The sequence below is a fragment of the Acyrthosiphon pisum genome, chromosome A1 (genome assembly GCF_005508785.2).
Source record: "Acyrthosiphon pisum isolate AL4f chromosome A1, pea_aphid_22Mar2018_4r6ur, whole genome shotgun sequence".
NCBI classification, from domain to species: Eukaryota; Metazoa; Arthropoda; class Insecta; order Hemiptera; family Aphididae; genus Acyrthosiphon; species Acyrthosiphon pisum.
This window is the reverse complement of record NC_042494.1, coordinates 75,845,322-75,853,502: the sequence shown is the minus strand read 5'-3', so window position 1 is coordinate 75,853,502 and position 8,181 is coordinate 75,845,322.

Genomic DNA, 8,181 nt, shown 5'->3' with positions numbered 1-8,181 from the left:
AAAAATAGCAGACTTGGCCACAAAGGTTGATTTCACTACTTTGATAGGCCGACTTTTTTGGTAGGGAGTTTGGAACTATGCATTTTTTCACGGTTATGTTTTTGTTGGGGATATCATTTATTTTTGCGGGCTTCAGCATCGTGGACGACGTGTTATTATTATTTATTTTTTTTTTTTTTTAATTTAAAATTTTTTTTTTATATGTCGTAGATTTTCTCTTGTATATTTTGTATTTGAATAAAATAAAATAATATATTATATATAAGTCTTTTTCAAACAATTCCTTGTTACCATATTGTAACACTGTTTGAAGGTAAACGTTTATGGGTGCTAAGCGCGCCACTTCATACGTTTAGAAATACACTCACTGAAGCGGTATTAATTTTGAAAAAAATTCAATTTTTAGATTTTTCCCTTTAGTTACACTGTAAGACCTACCTTTATGCCAAATTTCACATTTCTACCTATACGGGAAGTGTCTTATAATTTTGATGATCAGTAAGTGAGTCAGTAACAATTTTGCAAATTTTGAAATCCTCCGATTTTGAAATGGCACAATATTAAGAGCTCATTTTCTTACAGCGTCCTAAACTACTCGGAATTAATCCGTGTTTTAAATTTCAAAAGTTTATCTTAAGAGGAAACAGAGATAGGTATGTTAGAAAAACTGGGCGAATTGTTTCGTGTAAAGATACACTGGCATTGCTGGAACTTGACCTGGCGCACTGCCGTGAGCTCAGATAATAATTATTAAAACCAATATCAACTATCTACAAACAAAAATGTCTATCGTAAATCTCATAACCCCTGTTTGAGCACCTCCCCAGATTGGAATTTACCATTTTTAAATTAGCCTTTCTTCTTTCCAGAGATCTAATCTATCTCTGTACTTACCAATTTTCATCGCAATCGGTCCAGCCACTTATGAATGCATAGAGGACACACTCACACACAAAAATGTATTTATATATATATCTTAAATAGATAAATTACATAATTTAAGGTGGGGATTGCCCTAATGTAACCCAACTAACGACCACGTAGAAAATACGTAAAAACCTAAACATATTCAGATTCGCATCTCCGCATCCAGACCCCAGGTGGATAATTGGAGTGAAATACTATACCATACTACCATACTGCGACAACTTTCAAAATCATTCACAAATTGTTAAAATATAAAACCGTTTTCATTATATAGATTATAGATACTTTGGCTTTCGTCTGACACACAGTACGTCCTGTCAGTCCCCTCACCTTACTTTGAATAATAACAATAATCTCGAACGTATAGGTAAGACATGGGTTAAGTTATGCCGCCGAGTATAGGTAATGCCCAACCTAACCGTTCACACCAATGACGAACAGTGTGATAAGAGTATAAAAATTATTACTATTATATTATCTATTTCCGCCGACGGCATAAAATCAACGTGAAAAAATGGATTTTTTTCGGTGATTTTTCGTACCCTGCCTGAGATCCTTGCATATAATAATATATTTTCACTATATACAGGTATAATTAGTACGTGTATAATTTATAAATTATATTTATAATATTATATTATATTATTATATGAACGCTAACCTATCCCACGCCTCCTATATTGTTCAACGCGTCTTGGCGGAAATCGAAATACTGTACTGATGCGAAAACTTTCAAACTAATTCACAGTTGTTAAAATATAAAACATTTTTTATTTCGACTTTCATTTAACTGCGTGTATTCGCCCTCTCAGTCTCCTCTCACCCTAGTTTGAATAATAACAATAATCTCGAACGTATATGTTATATGTACGTGAGATATGGGTATATCCAATGGCTTAAGTATGCGCCGCGAGTAGGTAAAGCCAGAGCTGCCACCGTACACGTCAACGGGGGACGAACGGTGGGGGGGATACGATGAGTATAATAATAATTATTATTATAGCCTATAGGTATAACGACGACGACTTATTTCCGTGGACGGTGTAAAATCGACGTGAAAAAATGGCATTTTTTCGGTGATTTTTCGTACCCGCGCCAGGTGCACATAACTTATATTATATTATATACAGGTATACGTCTTGTAGTGTGTATAATATACGAACGCTATCCTATATCCCGCGCCGCCCATTGTCCGGCGGCGGCGGCCCCAGTCGGTCCCATGAAGGATTATACTATTATACACGCCCGCCGAGCGTCGCGGTACAACCGGTTCCAACCCCCGCCGTCACCCCCCGATCAAAAACCCCTCGCAGTATACCTACAACTACTATATTATACTCTACGGCGCGTTTAATAATACGAACCCGGGGATTCGGTGGCGATACGTAAATACACCAATATTATACTTATACGCATGCACACGGGTAGTAGTGAAAAGGGGAACGAAAACCTCGTCGCACTCGCTTGCTATATATATAATATATTATTTCTCAGAAGCGTAAAACATAATATATCGAACCGTATGCACATATATATATGTGTGTGTGTGTGTGTGTGTGTGTGTATGATATGATGTACAATAGGAATTCCATCCCGTCGCCACCGCTCCCACCCCCGCCCAGGCGCCGCCGACCACAACGACCCGACACAGTGGTATTTCGTCGGAAGAAGCACGCACGCACGCACACGCAGATACCTCGACGCGTACATATTATTATTATTATTATCATTGTCGTTATATTTATATATATTATTGTATGTGCGACGATAATAATGTTATACGCGTCGACGGAATACAACGCGCCCTTTTATTTCTCGTTCTTCCTTTCTTTCCGTCGTCCGTCTTTGCGTCGGTCTCCGGAATATAATATTTCGTCGCCAGACACATATAGTATTATTGTTGTATAGTGTATATCTCACACGGCGTACACATAAAAGCAACGTGAATTAAATTATATTATTATTACTATTATTAATATTATAGTGCCGCACCAAACGATATGCACCGGAAACGGTACGACCGGTAATGGAATTTACTCTTTGAAGGAGTAGGCGGAAGAGGAGCACCACCGCCGTGTGGCCAAAGTCCAAGTGTTTGTTATTTCTCTCTCCCGACGACGACGCATTCGCCCGAACAAAAGCAACTCGCGCGTGTGTGTGTGCGTGTGTGGCCGGACGCCAGGGCATTCCTATACTTCCGCAACGCCACTAACGCCGTCCGATTTACGTTCGTGTGATCTACATTTCTTGTGTACGATATTATTTTTGGTCCTACGAACCTTGGCCGTTTGCGTAGTGTACGATACTATTACTACTACTACTACTACTACTACTACTAATACTATTATTACTACTACTAATACTACTAATACTACTAATACTATTATTACTACTACTACTACTACTACTAGTACTACTAATACTACTACTAAAATACTTTAAATACTACTATTACTATAATCACTACAGCAGTACTACTACAATACTGGGGAGACTAGTGAGACTTAACTAATTTACTACTATATAATACGAATCGAATGAAATTTTTAAAATTTTTTTTTTGCAAATGCTATTCTTATCTACTACCCCGCCTCCCCACCATCTTGCGGTCGGTCGTATTCTTATAATACCTTATACACATTTATGTGTTCGCACGATCGCGGTTGCAAAACCATCGTATGTGCATACACACGTATACCTCTCTATTCCTGTAACACATATTATATTGATCCGTGAATCTGCACGTCGATGTGTATGCGCGTGTGCTACCTTTCGCCGCTTGACACGACCAATCGGACGAAACGAACACATTTGCTGATTATTTTCACGATAGACACACTCTGACCGACTCTGTAATAGGCAATACGTTCGGACAATAATGAGCTCTACATTTGGACGAGACCAGTAAAGCGACCGATGCTGCAATGTATTATAGACGTATACATAGGTATAGGTATAGATCAGCAAAACGCTACAAGGCCTAGAAACTCACTCTCGGACGAAATCCCCATCTCGCCTGTCCAAAACAATATACACGATGAAATATTTTTGTAAATTTATTATTGCACGTGGTGGGAAATATTACGTAATCGCAGTCCGCATATTATTGTATCGACACGTCATGACATTAGAGACAATATTATATTTTAAGTGAGAAAATATATTAAATTAGAGTGTTCACTATCGGAGTATGAACTGAGTATAGTATGAATACCACAAAACACAGGGCTCTTTCTATAAATCAGTTACTTAATCACTCAGCAGTACCCTATAATATAATATAATATATATTATAATATGTACATATTTTCATATTCTGTTCGCGAAACATAGGCTAAACTATTGGATCATACATTTTAGTTCTTATTTAACTCTTGTATTTTCCGCATTGACTTCACACTTTCTGTGTATACCTACCTGTTTTCGTGTACACGCGATATATTAAGACTTATAATCGCCCCATTTATTAAGACGATTAGAATACGAAACGTAGGTACGAGGTACCTACCGTAGTATTATGTAAATAGTTTTATAAAAGTAACTATGATATTGTACCGAACAGGAACAGCGGTTATACAACATTAACTGGAGATTTCGACTTCAATCAATTTCCAAAAACTTACACAATTGAAACGAACAATATGAACGCGAACCATATTGTGCTCTCTCGTAGAACGTGTGAAAACGACAAACTCGTTCAGCAATCGTGTATACTGCTGCATTCGGTAAAGCCATTATAGTTGTTATCGCGATCACCTATATAATATTATACATTATTGTATAGTACCTATACATAAATGGATATTAGTGCGTTACTGTGTTAAGCTTAAGAGTCACTATAAAATTACTGTAGCACTATACAACTCCGCTATTATAATGGCACTATACTATATATATATACACCATATACATACTTACTTGTACCCGAAACACGACAATGTAAAAGCAAAAACAACACTCGTCGATAATATAAATTAATTCGAGAAGCAATAATTTTTTTATAATATTTGACTTCCTGAGTGCTTATATCAAAATATTCACACTTAAAAATAATAACGATTATTTTGTAGGATTTACTGCAACGTATAGTACCTACACAATACACATTATACCTACCTATCTATCTACCTATCATAATATTATATATTGTATTGTATCTGGCTGCAGGAAGGAGGGCACTTCAAATTTCGACCACGCCGTAATCGAGTATATAATACATTAATACATCATCTGAATACCGAATCACTTGGCTAGTTGGCAGTGTAGTAAATCATAATGCATAATGTTGCTTCTGCTACAGTAATATTGGTAGTCGTATACTCGTATGTAATACGTTTAGATTACTGTTCATATACCTAAGTACTAATAATATCGATGCGCGTTTCTACAGTTACATACATGTTATATATAGTTCAAATGCACAAACAATTGATAATAAATATTTTACATTTTAAAAAAATTGTAAATTTTTAATATTGAATATATTAAAAATATCTAAAATATAAAAAATATGCTCCGACCGATGCAAAGTAGACTAGTTGACCAATTCAAACATCTTTACATTTTTTAAATCAAACCACTAGAAGTACCTTAATTTTTGTCAGGCGCTTAGGTCGTTATTCTTATGTTGCACGTGTGTTAGACAAAGACAGCAAATCGCCACATGTAACGCCCTTAAGATAGGTATAGGTAACTCATTTTTTAAAACAATTTACGTGATGATTTAAATTCAAGAAGATAAATACAAAATTATAAACATTTATACGAATAATAAATAGCTTACAGGAAACACAAAACATTTTTTAAAAAACGTAACATTATATATTCAGTATTTTAATATTCATTATATATTCATATGCATAATAATATACTTAGTAGTTACGTAATTTAATTTAAATTAAAATTTTATTATTTTCGAAAATGCAATTTATTGTAGAAATGTGTTTTTTAGTAATTTATAATATTCATATTATGTAAAATAATAATTATCATGAACAACTGATATTTTAATAGTTCAAAATTGTTTATTAAATTACTTAATTATAAATGTAGAAATAATTAACTAAATATTTAGTTAAGTTATATTTAAAAAAAAAAACAGATTGTGAAATATATGCGACTTTATGAAAGAAAATTTAATTAGGAGACGCTACTAGCAATATTATTGTCACCAACTTTAAATACTTTAGAAGAATTTTTTTTTGTGCTGAACAGAGGCAGTTTCATAATAGTGTTGCGTATAAACAATATCAACAAGACTTAAATGAATAAAAACGGGCAAACGTTTTTAACATATTAAACTAGAATGTCGTCCAAAATCCTGTTAACGAAAATGAAATCCTAAGAAAGATTCAATGATAAACGAAAACGAAAACCTGAAAACCATTTGTTGTTCAACGAAAATGAAACCATAAAAATGATTATCATTATACCTACTATTGTAAATCGACGAAAACGAGAACAGAAATATCAAAACCACTTATATGATGATATCATGTAAAAAAAATATTGTCCTACAAAAATTATTTTTCATACGTCTATAGGAGAGTGGTGTATATTGTGGACCTAGTAAAGTTGTTGAAAATAATATAATATTGCTCATCGCATGACATCTGTAAAATATATCATTGTCGGACGGTATATATTTTTGACATGTAAAATATTATTATGTTTCCATTAGCTTAGTATGGTGCAAAGATTAAGGACAATAAAATATAATATAAGTAAAAACGTCTGCCGTACCTACGACAATAATTTCCGTTGTTTTTTTCCTGTTGAAATATTGTAAAGGTGATTATTATTATTTATAAGGATCAACGACCCACACCTCTATACGACCCATACGATAATAATTATGCTACAATATTATTATTTTTTTTTTTTTAATTGAGTTTATCGATTTCAAAATATTATGTACCTAACTGTATAGTAACTACTGTATGATTTATAATACCAATGCGTTGACGACGTTAATAATATACGTCTGTAGTCTGTTCCTACAACACGCGATCACGCGACCGATATTATTGTAAATAGTTGACCGTGGCGTCGCTTATAAGGAAAACAAGACGTAGTATAGGTACTATATTACAGTGGAGCCTATGTTTTCCTCAACTCTGATCATATTAAGATCCGCTTACACGCAGTTAAATAAGCGACACGACTCTAAAACCGTGGACGATCATACTATATTCTTTTCCGCTAATTTGTGGGCACAATATTTATAAAAACAATATGATAGGTAGGTTATCCTCCTAGGACATCAAAACCAATCATCATGTGTTGGTTTGATCATTCTTACTGATCGCACTGCAATAATATCAATTACAAGAGTTTTTTTTAATAGAAATAAAAAATGTAATGTGTACCGGGTGGCCAAGTCTATTGTAAACGATTACAAAGGCATAAAGGCATTGAGATCCTAGTTGAAAAGATTATTTTTTCTTTTACTTTTTAACTATTGATAATATTTTAACTAACTTAACAATTGAACCAGTTTAAGTGTCCATTGTAATAACTTGACTATTTCCAGCACATTTGAAAAATCATCAACTGAAATCGTGTTTATACATCATATTTATTAGTTATACCCACGGTAGTTAAATTTAAATATTAATTTAATATTATTTCGCTTAATTATCGCTTTGCGAAATTCAATTATTAAATTAATATTTAAGAAAATAGTATGATCGTCCACGGTTTTAGAGTTGTGCAAAAGGTCAAAATTACATATCCCACCTTCATAGAATAATATAGTTAAGTCTCACTAATGATTAATCGATCGCGGGCAAATACAATTTATTTAGACGGTAACGGTATCGACATTGTGTTTTCAAAAGTCGAAACACTTATTAAACCGACATAAAATATGTAAGTACATAATTCAGGTCGTTGGTATAAAAATAATAACGATTTGCTATTATAATACTTTAATCGCTTTGTAAAAAAGCGACGGCCTATAAAAAAAAAAAAAAGATACGAGTAAACATATTATACCTAATAATATATTTCTTCGAAGTGCGTTTCGCAACAACTTCAAAAACCTTATCCGCGGTGTGACCACGCCGAAGAAATTATTCGGCTTGATATTGGAGACGAGTACAGTGTACACTGCAATAATATTATTATATTGTTATAATTTGCTCATCGTTGAAATATAATATTATCACCATGAAACAATAATACAATCATATCGCAGTAAACACTGACTCGACTAACGACTGCGTGTCATATTTTGCTATAATATATTATTAT